The sequence below is a fragment of the Cupressus sempervirens genome, chromosome 7 (assembly GCF_028749045.1).
Source record: "Cupressus sempervirens isolate cs-2001-9-10 chromosome 7, ASM2874904v1, whole genome shotgun sequence".
In the NCBI taxonomy this organism is placed as follows: Eukaryota; Viridiplantae; Streptophyta; class Pinopsida; order Cupressales; family Cupressaceae; genus Cupressus; species Cupressus sempervirens.
In genome coordinates, this window is record NC_143124.1 from 91,714,917 (window position 1) to 91,740,869 (window position 25,953).

At 34.1% G+C, this 25,953-nt stretch overlaps 1 pseudogene; it reads right to left on the reverse strand.

Annotated features, from left to right (window-relative positions):
* Positions 1 to 15,051: 15,051 nt before the first annotated feature.
* Positions 15,052 to 15,743, reverse strand: LOC149545645 (superoxide dismutase [Cu-Zn], chloroplastic pseudogene; annotated as a pseudogene).
* Between the last annotated feature and the right edge of the window lie 10,210 nt (positions 15,744 to 25,953).

The window sequence follows — 25,953 nt, forward strand, 5'->3', positions numbered from 1 at the left end:
TTAGCACTACTTTGCATCATGAGAACCAGCTTAGACAAGCACCATGGGGACTCTGCATATCCTTTAGAGAAGATATCAATGTATACCTTAATAGAATGGATGATATTCTCAATAGTTGAAGGAAATTAATCACCAAGTACTTTCTTTTCCAAATCAAGAAACACATGTATTCCCAACTTAGAAACATAATTGTAAAGTTGAAGGGCTAGAGTTTGTTTGACATTGGGGCCTCTATGGTTGATGAACGCATCAAACAATTGATAAGTAGGAGATAATTTCCACAGCAAGTCAAATTGTGATATTGTTATCAGGATTTAGCTATGTGATTTTACTATCCCTAATATTGTTATTGGGATATTGTTATGGGTCAATGAATTTGACTCAAAATCACATAGTTAAATCTTGATAAAAATATCACATCAAACAATACCAAAGGCTCATCTACTTTTTTCCTTTTGTCATGAGGCTCAACTCTAGGAAAAGCATTGTTTTTCTCATTTCAAGGGTGAGATGAGGAAGAAGACAAGGAACCCATCAGTGACTTCTTAACCCAATTAAATAATATGGAGTGTGGAGGAGTGATAAGTAGATTTTAGAAACCATAAATCTTGAGAGGGATTATAGAAAAACTATTTCCAGATGTTGGAGGTGAATAGATTCCTTCCTAGAAACTACCAAGGACTTAAACACTTTCCTTCCACAAAATTACCAAGGACAACACTTGGAAAATCAAGCACCAAAACAAGACAATGCAACAAATATTAGATTTTGTTTAACAAGTCAATGTCCAAGATTTTAATTTTTGAATCAAATAGTCTCCCCTACAAATGGACAAAATTTTGAAATATTGAGTCTATTTACATGTTACCTAAATATTTTTTTGGAGAGTGTATAAGAGTTGGAGTAGCATTAGAATTGATGACTTTTGTAGTTCATTTTTATTGAGTATCACTTATATGCAATGAGTGCTAAGTGTTACATTCATTGTCATGAGAAATGGGCTTATGTGAACTGGTACTCATGAAACATAGGTAAATGAGTTTTACTATAAATAATTAAGAGTTAAATTTGATAGTAATATCAACATTTGACTTGTGGAAAATATATCCTACTTATCAATGTATGAGATCTCAATTGTTAATCCTTGTCCTTGTATAGAGTGGACAAATTTTTTTTTCATTAAATGACCAATTACAATTAATTTGTCCTTTGAAAACTCTAAAAGAATATTAATATGTTTGTTTTTATATTTTTGTATTGATTTTTGGTCTTCGATTTAAGTTTGTTTTTTTTATATTTGACCTTTTTGTTAGAGTTTTGGGTAAATTTACTACAAAAAGATGGATCACACCAATTAAAAGAAGTTGAACGAAAATTCAAAGGATGTTCATAATTATTTTGCTAGGAGTATAGTGGCGTATTCAGAATAAAGTGCATGGCTTAGGGTGAGGTCTCATTAAGGAAGATTTTTTGAAAAATTCTAGTGGATGTTGATAAGAGTTTTTAAGATTGTTTTAAACTAGGAGGTCACATGAATTTCCGAGGGAGTTCACACTTAAATATTAAGCTCCACAATTTATGAAAGCATGTGATCATATGATTTTTTAATTTAACATTTTCTATTCAATTAACTAAAAAAGTTAAAATATAGAAGAAAAAAAACTAGTTACACGAATTAAAAATTTTCACATGATTAACAAGTGGTAGGAAAAAGCTTAGGCTAGTGGGACAAATTTTAGTCCCTCTCCTTTTTCAAACCACTAAAAAATAGAGCTCTAAAAAGTATGAGTTACTTATAAGTTTGGGGTTAAATATCTCAAACATGTAAACATTGAATGATTGTGGAGTACCTACAAAATTTCTATAAGTTTGGGATTAAATGTCTCAAAAGCATAAAAATTACACAAAACAAACACAATATGGCCTTCACATGAAACTTAACACTAGTAATATCAACTATAAGGTAATTATATCCAAATTATTTCATTCATCTTTCTATTCAAGCACATTATTTATTAAATATAATTAATTAGATTTCTTGCTTCTTTCATAACAATTATTACCCTTTTTTGCCTCATCTAAAACCTACTAAAGGTTAAGGGCCTATTTGGCAAGGAGAGTACAAGCGGAATAGGCATATGTAAATTCTTAAAATTTTGAATTCTTTGTTTGAATGCACCAAATCAGAATTGGAATATGAAATAAAATTGGAATACGTATTCCAATTTTAGCCCAAAAATGAGGTTTTGCAATTCCACCAAAATAGGTAGAATTAGAATACGTATTCCTATTCTAGTTTTATTTATTTTAGAAAACATAAATTTTTGGGTCTGCAAATTTCCCATCAAATTTTGGCTGAACCAAATGGAGAATAGGAATATGTACCCCTATTTTCTATTCCAAAATAGCTATTCCTATTCCCATAGCCAAACGAGCCGTAAAGAATTGAGAAGGAATAAGTCCAATCCTTATAGTTGTTCTCTTAACTCTAGACCCTCCCTTATTAACTTGAGGTCAAAAGGTTATCCTTCACCCAAGTACCAACCACCTACATTTCCTCTTTCCAATAGATCAAAGTACATGCAATTATCTTCACAAAGTTTATTAAAGCACCTACAAACAAGTTCTCTAGATTTTATCAAATCAATATAGGACTAGGTTGTTTTCTCATTCCATGTTTATTCTATCTCACATTGTACACTAGATTAACCTATATATAATGATATCATGATTTTCTACTACAATGCATTCAAAAGAAATCATACAAAGAAGATGTAATGACCAAATCAAAATGGAAATTTTATATGAAATATAAATATAATTTTCATTTATAAATGTAACATTCAAATAATCCATCTCCTTTTCCCATCAACATAGAATAAACTAGACTAATGTGAAAGACAGATGAAGCGGGGAATTGGTAGTTTTTGTGTGCTTCATAGAAGGATCGATTGGACTTCGATTTCGTCAAATATCTCATAATATTCATGCATGGAGCCCATGTACACAGAAGGCAAGCGAATTGTCTAGTGAATCAATCAATTTATAGTGACGAACTCAATGACATATGATTAGCTTTTTTAATTTCCTTGGGTTAAGGAAAATTCGGCTCAAATACATGTACAATAGAAAATTTAGTTGACATAAAAGTTTGGAATATTAGAGTAGTTCAAATTAAAAATAAGATGCCATTGACTTGTTCTGAGAAATAATTTTGCATTTTTGTAATCGATCTGTACGCATATGAAACATAAAATTTGAAAGTATCCAATCGATTCCTTTGAACGTCTTTGTGGAATTTTCTTAGGGACTACTCATGATCAAGATCAAAGTGAAACCTATCATTTTTTGACATTATACATTAAATTCAGTCAAGAGATTAAAATATAGGATGGTTATTTCATTTTTCTTTTATCTACACTTTTCCAAGCTTTCTTCTCATTATCATCTTTTTTAGAACTATCAATCATACCTTAGTGTGCAATAGGTATGTCATTGATATTTTGAATTGGGATTTGCTCAAAATTATTTACAAAATAAATCAAAACAACTATTGTAAGAAATATGTTTCCATAGAATATAATTAATACAAGAGCATCATTTTCTTCCACATACTAAGGAAACAAAAACAAAAATATATAATCTAAACCATAGAAAACCTACACTCAATACCATAGCAAACAAAAACAAAAATATACAATCTAAACCATAGAAAACCTACACTCAATACCTTATGTCATAAGTATTTTGTTGAAAGCTTCTAAAGCCTTTCCAATACATCCATTTTTTCAACATCCTACAAATTTAGCATCTCATTAAGTGACATCTTTGTCTAGGCATTTTGTCAAATAGTTTAACAAAGAAATTGAGGTAACAACATGATCTATCTAGATTTTGTGTACATATGTACGTGCCTACGGAGATAACTACAAAATTTCAAAAAATTGGATGTTTTATCCTTTTGTTTATATATATTTCAAGATCCTTGTCCTAAGAAGAAGTATCTTTGAACTACATAGTCAAAAAATGAAGGAAACAACCAGATTTGGAGTTTGGTGACTTGCAAAGATGGTTTTAAGTTTTTAGTCTCATAGATTGTTGGGATACCTACTTTGAGATCCAAACAAAGCTAACAAATATTTACAGGCAATTGAATCTCAAATTTAAGAACATTGAAATAATTTGAAAAAGTGTTCTATTCTACAGAATATATAATTTGAATATATTTAAAATGATAACTTACTGATACACTTTTTTTAATGTATTATAGAAAATCATCTTTTCTAACACAATAAAGACTTTTTGTAATAAATTAGATAAAATATCTTCTCTAACACAAGGGTGACAAACTATGAGAAGTATTTTTTTAAAATATTTAGTCTTATATCTTTTCAGTGCTGCAGTAGTAGAGCCGGAAATAAAATAAGAAATGTTTTATGTTTTCAATATTTAAATTTAATTTTTTCAATAAACGTCCTACATGTGGTGGCATACCTAGAGTAGCAGTTCGATGAGCTCTCCAGATATAGCCACCTAGGACCAGGTATAGGTTTTTTAAATTAGAATAGTTTTAATTCGTAGATAATGATTGTCAGATTCCAATAATAGGTAGTAGGTAGTTTCAGATTCTTATCCTTTTCTTGGATAGAAGACGAAAAAAATATTTCTCATCCTTTTATTAGAAAAGGAGAGTCAGTTTTAAATAAGCCGGTTGGCTATGTAAGAGAGGCATTTGAATTTGGGTAATAGAGAAAGTTTCAGTTTTTGCCTTAGAAAGGATATAGATAATCGACTATGGAGTTTGGCAGCAATTCGATCTTGGCCTCTCTTGTCAAAGTACAAATATATTTTCTTTGAGGACATTCCAGGTTAAAGATCTTGGTGTGCAGGTGAAGATAAACTATGGAGATTTATATATTCTGATTAATCCAATCTTGAGTTTGGTTCGAGTTCGATCCTGGCTGATTGATGCCGTGCCCCTTGAAGTAACTCAGTTGAGTAAGTATTCCTCCTGAGCTTTCCAAGGTGTGGCTCTGCATCATTTTTGGACAACCATTCAGACCTTGATGAACTATATTGAGAAGTGTAGTTTTATGCGAGAGGAACTGACATACCTTAGCTTTGTGATCTCAAAGGGAACACTCAAGATGGATAAAGATAAGGTAAGTGCAATTCTTTCTTGGCCAACTCCCAGAACTATTGCAGTAGTTAGAAGTTTTCATGGTTTAGCCACTTTCTACAGAAAGTTTATTAGAAATTTCAGCTTGATTTGTGCACCTATTTTGAACACCATAAAAGGAGGCCAAAAGTGTAAATTTGTTTGGACAGAAGAAGCCAATAAAGCCTTTGAACTTCTTAAGCAAAAAGTGGCCCAACAACCAGTCCTAGCATTTCCTGATTTCAATAAAGTCTTTTAGACAGAATGTGATGCAAGCAACATAGCCATAGGAGGTGTTCTTAGTCAAGAGGACAGACCAGTAGCCTTTTTTAGTGAGAAGCTCAATGAAGCCAAACAGAGATATTCATCATACGATTTGGAAATGTATGCACTTGTCCAATCCCTAAAGAAATGGAGACACTATTTGCTACCTAGGGAATTCATTGTATACACAGATAACCAGGCACTTAGTTTCATAAACAGTCAAGAGAAATTGAGTCATAGGCACATGAAATGGGTGGAGACATTGCAAGCATTCACATTTTCTATCAAGCACAAGAAGGGAGTAACAAATAAGGTTGCTGATGCATTAAGCAGAAGAACTTTGACTACGTCACAAATTCAGTTGGAAACTACAGGCATTTCAAATCTGAAAGGTATGTATGTTGATGATGCTGATTTCAAAGACATTTATCAAGCATGTATTAATCTGGATGAAAGGTACAATAGGGAATATTCTGATTTTCAGGTTCAAGAAGGATTATTGTTCAAAGGAGGACAACTTTGCATCCCAAAGTGTTCAATGAGAGATAATATCATACAGGAGAAACATAGTGGGGCATTATCTGATCATTTTGGATTGGATAAGACTTTAGAGCTGGTTCGTAGACACTATTTTTGGCCAAAGTTACAAAAGGATGTGCGGAAGTTTGTGGAAGAATGCACCATTTGTCAAAAAGGTAAAGGTAAAAGTACCAATGCAGGATTGTATCAGCCCTTACCTATTCCTTCACGACCATGGGAAAGTATTAGTATGGATTTTGTTATGGGATTACCAAGAACTCAGAAGGGATATAATAGCATTTTTGTTGTTGTGGATAGATTCAGTAAAATGTCACATTTCTTACCATGTAAATCCACCAAAGATGCATCATACATTGCAAATTTATTTTTCAAGGGGATAGTGCGAATTCATGGACTACCACTAAATATTGTTTCAGACAGAGATGATAGATTTGTGGGTCATTTTTGGAGGACTCTTGGAAGAAACTAGGTGCAAATTTATCATTTTCATCTGCATATCATCCACAGACTGATGGTCAAACAGAAGTTGTCAACAGATCTTTGGGAAATCTATTAAGATGCCTTACAAAACAACATGGAGAAAAGTGGGATTCCATACTTGCTCAAGCTGAATTCTCATACAATGATACAATAAATAGAAGTACAGGGAAATCTCCATTTCAGATTATGTATGGTACACATCCGAGAGGAATTCTCGAGCTGAGGGAACTTCCAAATACTTTTCCAAGTAGTTCACATGCTGAAGAATTTGCTGAAGCTATTAAAGAGGTCCAACATCAAGTCAAGTTGCAGCTATAGAATTCAAATCAAAAGTACAAAGAAGTTGCTGATCAGAAAAGAAGAGAAGTATAATTCGAAGTTGGTGATTTAGTATGGGCATATCTGAAGAAAGAGAGGTTACCTCAAAGGAAGAATACAAAGTTACTACCTAAGAAAGTTGGCCCTTGTCAAATTCTAGAAAAATATGGACATAATGCTTACAAAATTCAGTTACCTACAGACATCGGTATTTCACCCATATTCAATGTTTGTGATCTCACACAATACAGAGGTTCTGAAACACAAGTCATACATGAAGATTCAGTAACAGAAGATCTGCAACAACTACCTAAACCAGCACCACCTCAGTTGGAGAATTTCCTAGATACAAAAATAAAGAAAACTCGCAAATGACAATACACTCAGTATCTAGTCAAATGGAAGAACAAACCAGTGATAGAGGCTATTTGGATGGATGAGCAACAAATTAGCAAACATGGTTCATCAGTACACGATCTCATCTCAAGTGGACTTGAGATTCTTTCTACAGGGGAGTATGTTGCAGTAGCAGAGCTGGAAATAAAATAAGAAATGTTTTATGTTTTCAATATTTAAATTTAATGTTTTCAATAAACGTCCTACATGTGGTGGCATACCTAGAGTAGCAGTTCAATGAGTTCTCCAGATATAGACACCTAGGACCAGGTATAGGTTTTTAAAATTAGAATAGTTTTAATTCGTAGATAATGATTGTCAGATTCCAATAATAGGTAGTAGGCAGTTTCAGATTCTTACCCTTTTCTTGGATAGAAGACGAAAAAAAGCGTGGATGTTTAAAATGTGGCCTACTGCATGATTGTCAGATTCCAATAATAGATAGTAGACAATTTCGAATTCTTATCCTTTTCTTGGATAGAAGACGAAAAAATGTTTCTCATCCTTTTATTAGAAAAGGAGAGTCAGTTTTAAATAAGCCGGTTGGCTATGTAAGAGAGGGATTCGAATTTGGGTAATAGAGAAAGTTTCAATTTTTGTCTTAGAAAGGATATAGATAATTGACTATGGAGTTTGGCGGCAATTCGATCTTGGTCTCTCTTGTCAAAGTGCAAATATATTTTCTTTGAGGACATTCCGGGTTAAAGATCTTGGTGTGCGGGTGAAGATAAACTATGGAGATTTATATATTCTGATTAATCCAATCTTGAGTTTGGTTCAAGTTCAATCCCAGCAGATTGATGTCGTGCCCCTTGAAGTAACTCAGTTGAGTGAGTATTCCTCCTGAGCTTTCCAAGGTGTGGGTCTGCATCATTTTTATGTTGCAGTAGCAGAGCGGGAAATAAAATAAGAAATGTTTTATGTTTTCAATATTTAAATTTAATGTTTTCAATAAACGTCCTACATGTGGTGGCATACCTAGAGTAGCAGTTCGATGAGCTCTCCAGATATAGCCACCTAGGACCAGGTATAGGTTTTTTAAATTAGAATAGTTTTAATTCATAGATAATGATTGTCAAATTCCAATAATAGGTAGTAGGCAGTTTCAGATTCTTATCCTTTTCTTGGATAGAAGATGACAAAAACATGGATATTTAAAATGTGGCCTACTGCATGATTGTCAGATTCCAATAACAGGTAGTAGGCAGTTTCGGATTCTTATCCTTTTCTTGGATAGAAGACGAAAAAATGTTTCTCATCCTTTCATTAGAAAAGGAGAGTCAGTTTTAAATAAGCCGGTTGGCTATGTAAGAGAGGCATTCGAATTTGGGTAATAGAGAAAATTTCATTTTTTGCCTTAGAAAGGATATAGATAATCGACTATGGAGTTTGGCAGTAATTCGATCTTGGTCTCTCTTATCAAAGTGCAGATATATATTTTCTTTGAGGACATTCCGGGTTAAAGATCTTGGTGTGCGGGTGAAGATAAACTATGGAGATTTATATATTCTGATTAATCTAATCTTGAGTTTGGTTTGAGTTCAATCTCGACTGATTGATGTCATGCCCCTTGAAGTAACTCAGTTGAGTGAGTATTCCTCCTGAGCTTTCCAAGGTGTGGCTCTGCATCATTTTTGGTATCAGAGATTGAGAGTTGCAGGTTGTGAAGTTATATGTTGAACACCCTTGATAAAGATTCTTCAGTAGGGTCAAGCGAGATGGTGACCAATGCAGAGTTAGCAAACAAGGTCGAGGAGCAAGAAGAACTTCTCCAGAATGAGAATAGAGAGTTGAAGGGGATAGTGGCAGAACTAGCCAGTAAGTTGGAATATATGCAGAGTGTAGTTGAGAAGAAAGAAATGAAAGAAGAAATGGAAGAAGAGGAAGATGTACTCGACAGTGAAGAAGATAGAATAGCTGAGAACAAGAGGCCATTTTTTAAAGCTTTAAAGGCTTTGGGAGGAAAACCCGTTGATTTACCTATGTTTACAGGAAAGATGGATGCTGAATTAGTGTTGGAATGGATTGAAGCCTTAGAGAATCATTTTGAATGTGAGAAAGATTCAAAATTGTAGCAAGTTAAATTGGCCAACTCCAGAATGAAGGGAGCAGCCCTTACATGGTAGAATTTCATGCAAGAAGAAAGGGTAAAGGAAGATAAGAGGAAGATCTGTTCGTGGAAGAAGATGGTGTCAATGATAAAAGAGACGTATCTCCCTGAAGACTATGAGGTACAGTTGCATCAGAAGAGGCAGAATCTCAGACAAAGGGATATGGATGTCTGTACTTATACAGAAGAGTTTTAGAAGTTAAGTCTAAGGTCAAAATTTGCAGAACTTGAGAGTATCAAGGTAGCAAGATACCTAAATGGTCTGAGGATGAACATACAAGAAGAGTTGTAGTTGCTAAGTCCTAACACGATAGCTAAATGCTATCAGCTGGCTTTGAAGGTGGAAGAGAAAATCAAAAGGAGACAAGAAAATAATAATAGAGGCAGAGGAAGACAACCATTCAGAGGAAGAGGTACATCTGCAGGAAGGAGTCCAAATTTTCAGCCACAAACGGAGATGCATAATGAAGTTAATAAGTTTGATAATTTTAGAGGAAGTTTCAGAGGTAGAAGGCCAAATTTCAGAGGAAGATCACCAGGAAGGACGAATGGACCAATAAGACGTCACAACTATAATCAAGAAGGTCATATGGCACACAAATGTCCAGCAAAAGTAAGCTCTAGTACTCATGGCGAAAGAAGAATACATTTGGCACAAGAAGCGGATTTACAAGAAGATTCAGACAACCATGGTTATCCGAAAAAAGGGGAAGCACTTATGATGAGAAGAACACTGCTGAAAAGGTTTGTCAGAGAAGAACCACCACAAAGGAAGTCCATTTTCAGAACTACCTATAAATCTGGAGGAAAAGTTTGCAAGGTACTAGTAGACTCTGGTTCTACAGAAAATTTTGTGTCTCTTGAAATGGTGGAAAAGTTGAAGCTACCAAGAGTACAACACCCGTATCATTATAGAATATCTTGGTTAAATAAAGTGCAGCATACTATAGTAGAAGAGCAAGCTTGGGTGGAATTTCAGATTGGAGCCTATAAGGATAGATTATTGTTTGATATTGTTAACATGGATGCATGCCATTTACTTTTCGGCAGACCCTGGCAATATGATCTCAAGGCACATCATGATGGAGTGAAGAATACATATACCATTACAAAGAATGGAAAGGTCATTGAACTGATACCTTTAGTTGAGCCAAGTCAAGAAGAAGCAAAAGCCGCAGAAGCCAAAGTTATGGTGATGGGTAAGAAAGAATTATTGAAAGAAGTGAAAGAAAAGAAGAGCCCACTCTTTGCATTGATTCCTGTACTCAAGGAAAAATTGCAGAATGATGCCAAAAATTAGATTGAGGAAGAAAATTCAGAGATGGAGTCTTCAAACTTGAAGTTGGAAGTGATAGAAAAGAACAAGGAAAAGGTACCTGACGAAGTGGAACCAATTCTGGACAAGTACAAAGAAATTATAGCTGATGGAATACCAAAAAGTCTCCCACCAGTGCGAGAAATCAGTCATTGTATTAATCTCATACCAGGATCAACATTACCCAACAAGGCGGCATATAAACTAACACCACAACAAAATGAAGAAATGGCAAGACAAATTGGAGAGTTGCTAGAGGCTGGTTTGATTGGTAAAAGTCTAAGCCCATGCGCCGTGCCTACAGTCCTAGCACCAAAGAAAGAAGGAACATGGAGATTATGCACAGATTCAAGAGCACTAAACAAGATCACTATAAGGTACAGATTTCCAATGCCTAGAATAGAAGATTTACTGGATTGTTTAGGGAAAGAAAGATATTTTTCAAAGATTGATTTGAAAAGTGGGTATCATCAGATAAGAATTAGGCCAGGAGATGAATGGAAAATAGCATTTAAGACAAATGAGGGATTGTATGAATGGAAGGTAATGCCATTTGGATTGTCTAATGCTCCTAGTACATTTATGAGGCTTATGAATGAAGTTTTGAAGGATTTTACAGGGAAGTTTGTATCAGAGCTTGAGAGTTGCAGGTTGTGAAGTTATATGTTGAACACCCCTGATCAAGATTCTTCAGTAGGGTCAAGCAAGATGGTGACCAATGCAGAGTTAGCAAAGAAGGTCGAGGAGCAAGAAGAACTTCTCCAGAACAAGAATAGAGAGTTGAAGGGGATAGTGGCAGAACTAGCCAGTAAGTTGGAATATATGCAGAGTCTAGTTGAGAAGAAAGAAATGAAAGAAGAAATGGAAGAAGAGGAAGATGTACCTGACAGTGAAGAAGATAGAATAGCTGAGAACGAGAGGCCATTTTTTAAAGCTTTAAAGGCTTTGGGAGGAAAACCCATTGATTTACCTATGTTTACAGGAAAGATGGACGCTGAATTAGTGTTGGAATGGATTGAAGCCTTAGAGAATCATTTTAAATGTGAGAAAGTTTCAGAATCGCAGCAAGTTAAATTGGCCAAGTCCAGAATGGAGGGAGCAGCCCTTACTGGTGGAATTTCGTGCAAGAAGAAAGGGTAAAGGAAGATAAGAGGAAGATCTGTTCGTGGAAGAAGATGGTGTCAATGATAAGAGAGACGTATCTCCCTGAAGACTATGAGGTACAGTTGCATCAGAAGAGGCAGAATCTCAGACAAAGGGATATGGATGTCTGTACTTATACAGAAGAGTTTTAGAAGTTAAGTCTAAGGTCAAAATTTGCAGAACCTGAGAGTATCAAGGTAGCAAGATACCTAAATGGTTTTAGGATGAACATACAAGAAGAGTTGTAGTTGCTAAGTCCTAACACGATAGCTAAATGCTATCAACTAGCTTTGAAGGTGGAAGAGAAAATCAAAAGGAGACAAGAAAATAATAACAGAGGCAGAGGAAGACAACCATTTAGAGGAAGAGGTACATTTGCAGGAAGGAGTCCAAATTTTCAGCCACAAATGGAGATGCATAATGAAGTTAATAAGTTTGATAATTTCAGAGGGAGTTTCAGAGGTAGAAGGCCAAATTTCAAAGGAAGATCACCAGGAAGGATGAATGGACCAATAAGATGTTACAACTGTAATCAGGAAGGTCATATGGCACACAAATGTCCAGCAAAAGCAAGCTGTTAGAAATGGAAAAAGAAATCTGTAAATAAGCAACACTAGGAAAGAATCTAAGTGAGTAAATGCATGAAAAGATATTACCATAAAATAGAAGAGAGAAAGCTTCAAGATCCAACACCATGAGACAAGATATTTGGAAAGGGGAAAGCAAAGAAAACCCCTTGTGACATTATGAATAAGGCATGAAAAGCCTAAGAAGGAAGAGAGAGAGAGATAGAGAGCAATGCTCATACAATAATTGAGAAGAGGTAGAAACCTCATTGTTAAATGAGAGAAGAGGGTCATCTCTTAAATAGAGATGAGAGAGAGGAGTTAGAATGTAACTCCCATGTCTATGAATGCCACCATTCATATGTGTGTGAGGCCAAGTGTGAGATTCCTCTTAAGGAGGAATAATCTAAAATTAGAAATTACAATACATATTTATCCTCACATATTCCACTAGATGACAAAATAAGATGTAGCGGAAAAAGGACAAAAAAGAAATATATTAGGATACCTTGGCTTATATCCTAATATATTACAACAATAAAGAAAGGAAGTCTAACATTGGTTTATAAATACACCAAGGAAAGATTACAACTTCTAACACCCCCCTTTAATCTTTACTTGGGGTAATTACATCAAAGGGTATTAAACCCATAATTTACAAAAATCTGCAACTTAATCTTCAATATGAAGTAATTTGATTGTCTTCAAGCCATATGGAACATTTGTAGATCCAAGAGAAGTACATGAGTCCTTTCAATGTGATCAAGTGGAAGCATGGACACATCTTCATATGTGAAAAATTGAGAAGGTTCCTTGATGGATCACCTAAAAAACAAAAAACAAAAAGACAAATATCCACAATTAGAATGCCATCATATATGCAAATTCAAAATCTTTTTGAATAAGGATAATAAAAATCTCATAGAGAAACAATGACTAAAACATGTTACCACAAAACAATGGAGATAACCTGATATCAAAATAAATTATATGCTCAAAAATTGTCAACAAGGACAAATTGAGTAAGAAGCTTGATCAATGCTCTCATGAAAAGTATGTTATACTAATGCACAAATGACCACAGACAAGGCCAACTAATGATATGCGCATCAACATTTCATCAATCATGTAGATATAGACAGTCCACTAATGAATCATCCCACTGCAAGCTAATGGGGGCATCCTTCCATAACATGCATGACTCATGATCTAAGCAATAATGTATGCAGATCATTATCACATTAATAACATAAAGGAGAGACATGCTGATCAAAGTAGAATTATCATGAATTTTTAGGATAATCTAAAGAATGGATTATGAGGATATAACAACATATTGCCTTCAAATTGGATCAAATCATTTGAATTTGGAGGGAAAACTCCAATAATAACATCCTCTTCATGGAGGAACAAACATGGAACAACATGGAGGGAAACTCCATAAAAATATTATCCTATCAAAATGGAACAGATAGGATCAAATGGAGGGAAACTCCATATAAAATGAGTGCATACCAATATAGGATGGAGGTATACTCCATGGGCCAGATAAGGAAACTATGTATTAGTTATACTGAGGGGACCTACATAGTTAACCTTGAAAAAATTGGCTCCCTATGCAACTCAAAAAATATCATTTAAATCATGTGTATCAAAAACCATAAAGTGCCAACATGGGCATGGAACGATGCTATAAAAGCATAAAACTGCAACCATGTGCAGATAGATCAATAAAATCAAATCATTAAATAATGAAGGCAATAGTGTAAGATTAGTCATAATCCAATTAAGTAAAATGATTTAAGGAAGATCAATTAAATATAGATATCAGGTATAAAACTCCATTGAGTGTAAACATGAGTATTTAATTCATTTTGCAAAGGTATATATTAATTTCTGAAATATTATAGTCATAAATTATATATTTATCTGGACATCTATGTGGGCCCCCATATATACTCAAATAAATATACGAAAATAGATTGGTTAAAGAAAATAATCACCTTTCCATACTTAATATTTTGGAAAGTCACAATTTATAAAAAATCACAATATTTATCTTGGTTCAAAAATATAACCTCAAAGTAATAAGAACATAAAGTCATGGGGCAAGAAAAGATCTCCCCATTTTTCTCATACTATGCCTTCACGATGGAAAGTGATTCAAAAAGAATTTTTTTTGAAATAAAACATTAAGAAAGATATAACTAAAAAAAAACTTAGTAATTAATGATAGAGGTCAGATATGGCAGATAAGAATATACTAAAAAGAGTTAAGAAACTTTTCTAAAAAAAGTTTGAATAAAAGCTTGTAATGAGTAAGAGAGATTTAAAATAGAATATTGCACTTGTCTGACAATGAATGATTTCATGCCAAAAATAGGTTGACAAGAGGCAATGAGAAAAGCAAAAGAGGCCTCTGTCAGAGCTCAAAAAGAAAAAAAGAATCTTGCATGCTAAAAAAATGTTACTAGGAATAGTAGAGATATGTCATAGCATACTGACAAAAGGCGAGTGAGCAGCAATCAGTCGGATTCTGCTTTTAAAAATTCTCACCATAATTCTAACCATAACAAGCAATCATCTAAAAAAAACTGAAAATAAAAGACCAGCAACTGCAGATTGAGGGAAAAAAAAATTATACGAGGCTATATCAGGAAAAGGCAGAGTACTTCCTGTGTGCATGTTGTTAACCCAAGCGGAGGCATCAGATCTTGACCCACAATCAGATCTGGTGGAAACCCTCTGATTCACAGTCAGATTATTGAGTGCCTCCACAAACCATTGCTGGTGGGTAGCAGTGGGAACAACCTAGTCCATTCTTTCGCTGTTTCCACAGCCTTATTTTCATTTGATTTCCAGTACTCAGATTAAGCTCATGCCCACCTTTGCCTAGGTCATCCTCAAGTTCATGTACAAAAAGTGCCCTACCAATAACTGCATTAGGTCCTTCTAATGGAATCTGTGTATCAACGATTGTTGCCTCGGCCACTCCATCTGGACCAGCAACTATGTTTCCCAGGTCACCCGCATGCCGTTTGCTATCCTCAGGAGCACCGTGTGTCAAACCATTTGGATTGAAATGTGCACCTGTTGAAATGCACCCAGTCATAGTGTCACCATATTCGTGCAAATGAAAACCATGCTTTCCAGGAGTCAATCCTGTCACACGGGCCTTCATTGTTGTGGGACCTCCATCTTCTTATACGAGACTCACAACGCCCTCGACCTGACTGTTGCCCTTGAGCACGGCAACGACCTTTTTGGTCGCGGCTACTATAGTGAGCGACCTGGCAGGTGGGGGAGCAAAAAAAAAAAAAAAGGTTTTTTGGTGATTCGAACTGGAGACCCCTTAATTGCAATGTGAAATTGAGGAATATGAGAAGTGATATTCACATTTAGTGCCGTGGGAGTTGCATCCATAATAGCCTGCGCTGCCATTGCTGCTACTAGAGCTTGATGCTGTTGCCATTGCCTACCATGGATCAAACCCCAAATGCTTGCTATTCTCTCAATTGTAATCTAAAATCTACACCCAAATGCCCAACTCCAAATGGAAACAAGAACACTCTTTAGACCATTGAGGAGGCCAATGTGTGTGGCTCCGGCCAGCAGTAAAATTAAAAAAAATGTGAAAAAATATGGTCAACGTGAATGCTTTGACTGCCATTATGAGCAATATAAAAAAAATATCATAATGAATTAGATATAATGTATGTATTAATATAAAAATATAGTAGATATTATGGTACATGGCAATCTAAGAAGCCATGAGAATTTAAAAAAAAAAATGCAACGACAAATGCCATCCTCATACAAAAAAAAAAGGAGGATAGGCAAGACAGATATCTAGAGAGCACAATATCAAGAGAGCACAGAGTGGCTTAAAAGGAAAACCCTTTGGCGGCAAGCCTTCCAAAGGGGGTTAGATGAAAAATAATAGAAAATAAGAAGTAACCTGCACAAATTAGAGCAAATAGAATTTAATCAGGTTTGGCGGTAAACTAGCCAAACCCAAAAAAAAATTAATTTCTTCCAACTTAAGAAGATTAAAGAAGGAATTAGTGAAATCTCTCTCAAGAGTCTCCTTCGAATCGTACCTTCATGCAAACACTCAAAAAAAAGATTAAACTGCTCTGATACCATGTTAGAAATGGAAAAAGAAATCTATAAATAAGCAACACCAGGAAAGAATCTAAGTGAGTGAATGCATGAAAAGATATTACCATAAAATAGGAGAGAGAAAGCTTCAAGCTCCAACACCATGAGACAAGATATTTGGAAAGGGGAAATCAAAGAAAACCCCTTGTGACATTATGAATGAGGCATGAAAAGCCTAAGAAGGAAGAGAGAGAGAGATAGAGAGCAATGCTCATACAATAATTGAGAAGAGGAAGAAACTTCATTGTTAAATGAGAGAAGAGGGTCATCTCTTAAATAGAGATGAGAGAGAGGAGTTAGAATGTAACTCCCATGTCTATGAATGCCACCATTCATATGTGTGTGAGGCCAAGTGTGAGATTCCTCTTAAGGAGGAATAATCTAAAATTAGAAATTACAATACATATTTATCCTCACATATTCCACTAGATGACAAAATAAGATGTAGTGGAAAAAGGACAAAAAAGAAATATATTAGGATACCTTGGCTTATATCCTAATATATTACAACAATAAAGAAAGGAAGTCTAACCTTGGTTTATAAATACACCAAGGAAAGATTACAACTTCTAACACAAGCTCTAGTACTCATGACGAAAGAAGAATACATTTGGCACAAGAAGCGGATTTACAAGAAGATTCAGACAACCATGGTTATCCGGAAAAAGGGGAAGCACTTATGATGAGAAGAACACTATTGAAAAGGCCTGTCAGAGAAGAACCACCACAAAGGAAGTCCATTTTCAAAACTACCTATAAATATGGAGGAAAAGTTTGCAAGGTACTAGTAGACTCTGGTTCTATAGAAAATTTTGTGTCTCTTGAAATGGTGGAAAAGTTGAAGCTACCAAGAGTACAACACCCGTATCCTTATAGAATATCTTGGTTAAATAAAGGGCAGCGTACTATAGTAGAAGAGCAAGCTTGGGTGGAATTTCAGATTGGAGCCTATAAGGATAGATTATTGCTTGATATTATTAATATGGATGCATGCCATTTACTTTTCGACAGACCCTGGCAATATGATCTCAAGGCACATCATGATGGAGTGAAGAATACATATACCATTACAAAGAATGGAAAGGTCATTGAACTGATACCTTTAGTTGAGCCAAGTCAAGAAGAAGCAAAAGCCGCAGAAGCCAAAGTTATGGTGATGGGTAAGAAAGAATTCTTGAAAGAAGTGAAAGGAAAGGAGAGCCCACTCTTTGCACTAGTTCCTATACTCAAAGACAAATTACAGAATGATGCTGCAAATCAGACAGAGGAAGAAAATTCAGAGATGGAGTCTTCAAACTTGAAGGTGGAAGTGATAGAAAAGAACAAGGAAAAGGTACCTGACAAAGTGGAACCAATTCTGGACAAGTACAAAGAAATTATAGCTGATGGAATACCAAAAAGTCTCCCACCAGTGCGAGAAATCAGTCATTGCATTGATCTCATACCAGGATCAACATTACCCAACAAGGTGACATATAAACTAACACCACAACAAAATGAAGAAATGGCAAGACAAATTGGAGAGTTTCTAGAGGCTAGTTTGATTGGTAAAAGTCTAAGCCCATGCGCCATACCTACAGTCCTAGCACCAAAGAAAGAAGGAACATGGAGATTATGCACAGATTCAAGAGCACTAAACAAGATCACTATAAGGTACAGATTTCCAGTGCCTAGAATAGAAGATTTACTGGATTATTTAGGGAAAGAAAGATATTTTTCAAAGATTGATTTGAAAAGCGGGTATCATCAGATAAGAATTAGGCCAAGAGATGAATGGAAAACATAATTTAAGACAAATGAGGGATTGTATGAATGGAAGGTAATGCCATTTGCATTTTCTAACGCTCCTAGTATGTTTATGAGGCTTATGAATGAAGTTTTGAAGGATTTTACAGGGAAGTTTGTGATAGTATATCTAGATGACATTTTGGTTTTTAGTGAAACAAAAGAGGAGCATCTGAAACACATAGATTTTGTGTTGAGAAGGTTACAAGAGGAAAAGCTAATGATCAATATTGAGAAGTTTAGTTTTATACGAGAGGAACTGACATACCTTGGCTTTGTGATCTCAAAGGGAACACTCAAGATGGATAAAGATAAGGTAAGTGCAATTCTTTCTTGGCCAACTACCAGAACTATTGCAGCAGTTAGAAGTTTTCATGGTTTAGCCACTTTCTACAGAAAGTTTATCAGAAATTTCAGCTTGATTTGTGCACCTATTTTGAACACCATAAAAGGAGGCCAAAAGTGTAAATTTGTTTGGATAGAAGAAGCCAATAAAGCCTTTGAACTTCTTAAGCAAAAAGTGGCTCAACAACCAGTCCTGGCATTTCCTGATTTCAATAAAGTCTTTCAGATAGAATGTGATGCAAGCAACATAGCCATAGGAGGTGTTCTTAGTCAAGAGGACAGACCAGTAGCCTTTTTTAGCGAGAAGCACAATGAAGCCAAACAGAGATATTCATCATACGATTTGCAAATGTATGCACTTGTTCAATCCCTGAAGAAATGGAGACACTATTTGCTACCTAGGGAATTCATTGTATACACAGATAACCGGGCACTTAGTTTCATAAACAGTCAAGAGAAATTGAATCATAGGCACATGAAATGGGTGGAGACATTGCAAGAATTCACATTTTCTATCAAGCACAAGAAGGGAGTAACAAATAAGGTTGCTGATGCATTAAGTAGAAGAACTTTGACTACGTCACAAATTCAGTTGGAAACTACAAGCATTTCAAATCTGAAAGGTATGTATGTTGATGATGCTGATTTCAAAGACATTTATCAAGCATGTATTAATTTGGACGAAAGGTACAATAGGGAATATTCTGATTTTCTGGTTCAAGAAGGATTATTGTTCAAAGGAGGACAACTTTGCATCCCAAAGTGTTCAATGAGAGATAATATCATACAGGAGAAATATAGTGGGGCATTATCTGGTCATTTTGGACTGGATAAGACTTTAGAGCTGGTTCGTAGACACTATTTTTGGCCAAATTTACAAAAGGATGTGCGGAAGTTTGTGGAAGAATGCACCATTTGTCAAAAAGGTAAAGGTAAAAGTACCAATGCAGGATTGTATCAGCCCTTACCTATTCCTTCACGACCATGGGAAAGTATTAGTATGGATTTTGTTATGGGATTGCCAAGAACTCAGAAGGGGTATGATAGCATTTTTGTTGTTGTGGATAGATTCAGTAAAATGTCACATTTCTTACCATGTAAATCCACCAAAGATGCATCATACATTGCAGATTTATTTTTCAAGGAGATAGTGCGAATTCATGGACTACCACTAAATATTGTTTTAGACAGAGATGGCAGATTTGTGGGTCATTTTTGGAGGACTCTTTGGAAGAAACTAGGCACAAATTTATCATTTTCATCTGCATATCATCCACAGACCGATGGTCAAACAGAAGTTGTCAACAGATCTTTGGGAAATCTGTTAAGATGCCTTACAAAACAACATGGAGAAAAGTGGGATTCCATAATTGCTCAAGCTGAATTCTCATACAATGATACAGTGAATAGAAGTACAGGGAAATCTCCATTTCAGATTATGTATGGTACACATCCAAGAGGAATTCTCGAGCTGAGGGAACTTCCAAATACTTTTCCAAGTAGTTCACATGCTGAAGAATTTGCTAAAGCTATTAAAGAGGTCCAACATCAAGTCAAGTTGCAGCTATACAATTCAAATCAAAAGTACAAAGAAGTTGCTGATCAGAAAAGAAGAGAAGTACAATTCAAAGTTGGTGATTTAGTATGGGCGTATCTGAAGAAAGAGAGGTTACCTCAAAGGAAGAATACAAAGTTACTACCTAAGAAAGTTGGCCCTTGTCAAACTCTAGAAAAATATGGACATAATGCTTACAAAATTTAGTTACCTACAGACATCGATATTTCACCCATATTCAATGTTTGTGATCTCACACAATACAAAGGTTCTGAAACACAAGCTGTGCATGAAGATTCAGTAACAGAAGATCTACAACAACTACCTAAACCAGCACCACCTCAGTTGGAGAATTTCCTAGATACAAAAATAAAGAAAACTTGCAGACGATAATAAACTCAGTATCTAGTCAAATGGAAGAACAAACCAGTGACAGAGGCTATTTGGATGGATGAGCAAAAAATTAGCAAACATGGTTCATCAGTACACGATCTCATCTCAAGTGGACTTGAGATTCTTTCTACAAGGGAGTATGCTGCAGTAGCAGAGCCAGAAATAATATAAGAAATGTTTTATGTTTTCAATATTTAAATTTAATGTTTTCAATAAACGTCCTACATGTGGTGACATACCTAGAGTAGCAGTTTGATGAGCTCTCCAGATATAGCCACCTAGGACCAGGTATAGGTTTTTTAAATTAGAATAGTTTTAATTCATAGATAATGATTGTCAGATTCCAATAATAGGTAGTAGGCAGTTTCAGATTCTTATCCTTTTCTTGGATAGAAGACGAAAAAAGCGTGGATATTTAAAATGTGGCCTACTGCATGATTGTCAGATTCCAATAATAGGTAGTAGGCAGTTTCAGATTCTTATCCTTTTCTTGGATAGAAGACAAAAAAAATGTTTCCCATCATTTTATTAGAAAAGGAGAGTCAATTTTAAATAAGCCGGTTGGCTTTGTAAGAGAGGCATTCGAATTTTGGTAATAGAGAAAGTTTCAGTTTTTGCCTTAGAAAGGATATAGATAATCGACTATGGAGTTTGGCAGCAATTCGATCTTGGCCTCTCTTGTCAAAGTGAAAATATATTTTCTTTGAGGACATTCTAGGTTAAAGATCTTGGTGTGCGGGTGAAGATAAACTACGGAGATTTATATATTCTGATTAATCCAATCTTGAGTTTGGTTCGAGTTTGATCCTGGCTGATTGATGTCATGCCCCTTGAAGTAACTCAATTGAGTGAGTATTCCTCCTGAGCTTTTCAAGGTGTGGCTCTGCATCATTCAGTGTCAAATAATTTTATTATTTATTGGAACCCCTAAGGTTCCAATTGAAAAGTCACATTAGGAAAGAAAAATAAACAAGGAATAGTTATTATCAAAAAAGTAACTTATCTAAAAACTACAATTGATGAAAAGAATTGATGGATGAATGTTTTAAAAATATATCTCTAGATTACTATTTATATGTTTAAAAGAGAAATAACAATAATTAGTAGGTAACACAATGAGATGACGATGATGATTATGGTGTGTAGCTTAATATTTTTAATGAGTGACAAAACATCAAGTGACATATAACAATTATACTATGATTTTGTTGCTTTCTCAATTTAAAAACAAGAATATTGTTATTATTTTTAAATTAACATAAACTAATTGTAGATACTTTGTTAAGCTTTCTTTTTAATTCAATGAAAATTTGGCAAGGCATAATTATTGGAAAAAAGTAATGATCAATTACATTTTATTATTTATGAATATTAAATATAATTACATTTACATATAATTCAAGGAAACACATTAATAATATAATAATTTGCTTCATTCTAATATTTTAATATAAATGTTATGATAGTACATATTATCTATTCTGTAATATTGTTTAAATAATTTTATTATAAAAATTAAAATATTTATCCTAAATCTAATCATAATTATTATAAAATATTTATTTTTAAATCAACCTTTAAAATGAAATCCATTACATAATAATATATTTTTAATATTTGAAACATCTTCCAAAAATGTAGGTAGGTGAAAATTGCAGCTTGAAATGGCCCTTGGATAAACTACCACACCAAATATTTTCAACTTTGTCTCGGTTCCCTCTCTCAACAAGGGTAACCTCTCCAACATGTAAATCTCTAGCTTATTGGTCTTCCTAAAACATCATTAGTGGAAATAAATTCCAACAACTTTAGTTGAGCTTTTCTAATCACCATTGGTCAAAAAGTAAATCATCAATAGTGGATGATTGGGATCTCTCTAATCACATGTCACTTCAATGTTGAGAGACAATCGGTAGTTCTGGACTCATTCCAATGCTGGTATTAAAAAGGTCGCTCTGAGCTCAAAAGGACCCAACAATCAAAAAATCTAATCAGATTATTCTCCAATTCAATATTCAAACTCCCCTTCTCTATATTCATTTTCTCCTATTCCTCTATTTGTTCAGGTCAATAGGCCCCATTAAAAAAGGTGAGCAATCTGACACACCAATTTCTTCCTCTCTTGAAAGTCTACTATGTAGTTTTTTGATTTGCAATAATCGACATTATAATGTTAGTGATAAATGTTGTAGCTCAGATAGGGTTGTTGGTGAATGGAAACTTTGAGTATGCTTCAAAGCCATTAGCTCTATAGGAATAACAATCATGGGTTTGAATTCAGTACCCTTATCAAAGATGAGGTGGTTTGTGGAATATAAGAAAGGATACATGTTGCTTGTTGTCCCTCAGGGAGCACACACAACATGGATGGGGAGCGAAGAGAAGTTGAGTCTAGGGAGTCAAAGTGAAGAAGAGATATCTCTATTCACTCACACTTAGCATGGCTCAAGCCATCAATATCTTTTTTTGGTTGGAGGCAAGTGAACTATCGATATAGACATTTAGTAGCCTTTCAAAATTGGGATTCATATGACTTGGTTTCCGTGAATCATTCTGCGAAACTCGGGCATGGAGGAGGAATCCACATACGGAATTTTGTTGACATCATTGCCCATACAAAGAGAGAGTGGTGAGGAAGAGATAATGAGAGCTAGAACTAGGTAAAAGCACAAATTCGTGTCACCTTTTATAAAGGAAAGTGATATCAGAATTTAAACTCTTCAACTTTAACGACATAAAAGTGGCATTTGTGTTTAGAATTTGAAGATGATGTAAACTAATGAAATGTGCAAAATTGGATGAAGTTTATGTTTATAATTTTATTTTATTTTAAATTCAGGAAATTTTTAATTTATTTTTGAATTTTTAAAGTCTATTTTTTAATTTTTTAAAAATGCTAAAAATATAGAGTTTTTTTCCCATCAAACAAATATATAAAAATGATCATATTTTGGTCTGATTATGGAATATGTTAGAGTTGACATGTATACCTAGTGCACCAAAGAAGAAAAAATGAAATTTGGCTAATATTTTTCAAGTTATAATTGGTCAAAGTCAAAGTTATAAAAAATTGACAGTGTTTTTTCTCCTGTCAAACTTCTTCTATCAAATCTACATTTTTTAAAAAATAAAATTATATTCTTCAAGAAGACTCTCTCCTCTAGTGAAACATTAAAAAATAATAATTTTTGAACATGATTTACCAAAATTTTTTCATATTTTTGAATAGACATCTTCTCAAATCTTAAAATTTGTACTTGTAATATTTTCAAATTATAACATATTATCCATAATCAAAAAAATAAATAAATTATATGATCATAATCTTGACTCAAAGACCTATAGAAGTATATTTTTGGTTTAAGAAAATATTTCATTTTAGTAGGTCAAATTGGCCTTCAAAATGAGATGTTTATAGAAGTTTTTATTTTTGCTTGTGTGGCTGCCACTTAGGATGCCACATAGATAGTTATGGCTGAAAGTGTTTTGGTCATAACCCTTTTAGCCGAAGGAGTTTCGGTTGTAACCCCCATCGACCTATCAAATTGCTAGTGGTTAATTTGGCTATTTCATATAAAATAATTTTTTTTTTTCTTTCTTTTAATAAATATAGAAAACAACAAAAAATTAAAGAGCATTTTCGGAAGACAACAATTTTTGAAGCAATTTTTAGCAACTATTTTGTAGATTTAATTAGAACTACAAAGGATCGAATATTTTTAAGATTTTTTTTCCCATCTACTTCTTTTTATGTATTATGTATTGAAGCATTAGCTAGTATTTAGTGAAATCTAAATTAATTTTTTTGTTTCTATAGATTAAAGTATTCAATGGGTAGTAAAAGGAAAAGATCAAGGAAATATGATAGAATAAGAGATGACAAAATGAAAGGTCATGCAAAATGTAACCAAAACCAACTTACTAAAATTCTTGAAGAGGATGAGATTCATGAAGAGAATGAAAAGCAATGAAGAGGAAGAAATTGGCAGTTCTAATGATAGAAACAAATTAGAAGGCATACCAAATTTGATGGATTTGGATGAGGAACTACTTTTTAACCAAATTCCATCTAAAGATATGATAAATGACAATACTATTAGAAAGCATTATCAAAACATGTGGGATGAATATTTCAAAGATAAAAGTATATTTGGACAAGCACAATTATTTGTCAATCTATTGAGGAGAAAAGATATGAGACCTATTTTGGAGTTGTTGGGTGTTGATAATAGGAAAAACCATGTGCATAATATTAATAAAACAATAGTTGAAAACTTACAAAATGCTTATAACAAAATTGACAACACAACTCGAGGAGGTGATTTGAGTAATGCACATAGAACATTGATGACTACTATATCTAGTAGAAAATTGACACATAGAAAGCAAGTACATGCAAATTTTGATGTACTACATATATCTAGAAGAACTATTCAGAGATATATCAAGAGGAAAAATATGCTAGATGATAACATTGAGAATAACTAGGTGAATATTTGTAGAGTTCCTCAAAAAGACATAATTTCTGAAGATGTAAAAAGACAAGTTATTGAATTTTGGACCACATGTTCTCGTGTTTCCTCCAACAGACATGATACTATACAAATTAAAGATCAAGAGGCAGGGGCCAAAATTGAACATCCAAAACATTTCATAGATATAACTCAAAGTGAATTATTTCAAACATTCAAGCTATAATTTTCAAATGTTAAAATATGCTAGAGAATGTTTGAGAGTTTGCATCCTTCCTTTGTACACATAAATAAGATGTGTGAAACTTGTTGTTGAAATCATGTTGAATTTGGTCTACACTTGCAATCATATAAAAAAGTTATGGCAATACTTGATCCTAATTTGGTCATCCCTAGCAGTACAACACAACTTGTGAAGTCCATATTATGTGATAAATTAGAAGATTCGTGTAAGTTCAAAGTACAATGCATCAAAAATTAGTGTGAAGATTTTGGAGATTTACACAAATTTTCAGTGCCAATTGAGAATATTAATGAATCGACACCAATTTCATGGATCAGATATGAATATGAGAGATACCAAAATAAGAGAGGAGATGAATCCAAAAAAATTGTATTGAAGGAGAGTGAATTGTGTTATGATGAATTTATGACCAAGTTTCATCCATTGATATGTTGGTTTGAATATTTGCATAATAAATTTCCGTTGTCCATGTTAAAAATTTTCAGATAGAGATCCATTAATGGTGAATAGGATTTCTAGCTAAGTCATATTTTGTTAGCCTTTGAAATTTTTTTGTTAAAACCCTGTATCCTATTCCATTTAAATTTTCCCCAGCGCAAAAATTTTAAAAATAGGAGGATAAATGAATACTCTTTTCCTGCCCATGTTGAGTTCGTTGTTCAATCCTTGTGAAGGAAGTTTTACCCCACTATTGGATCCTTTTGAATC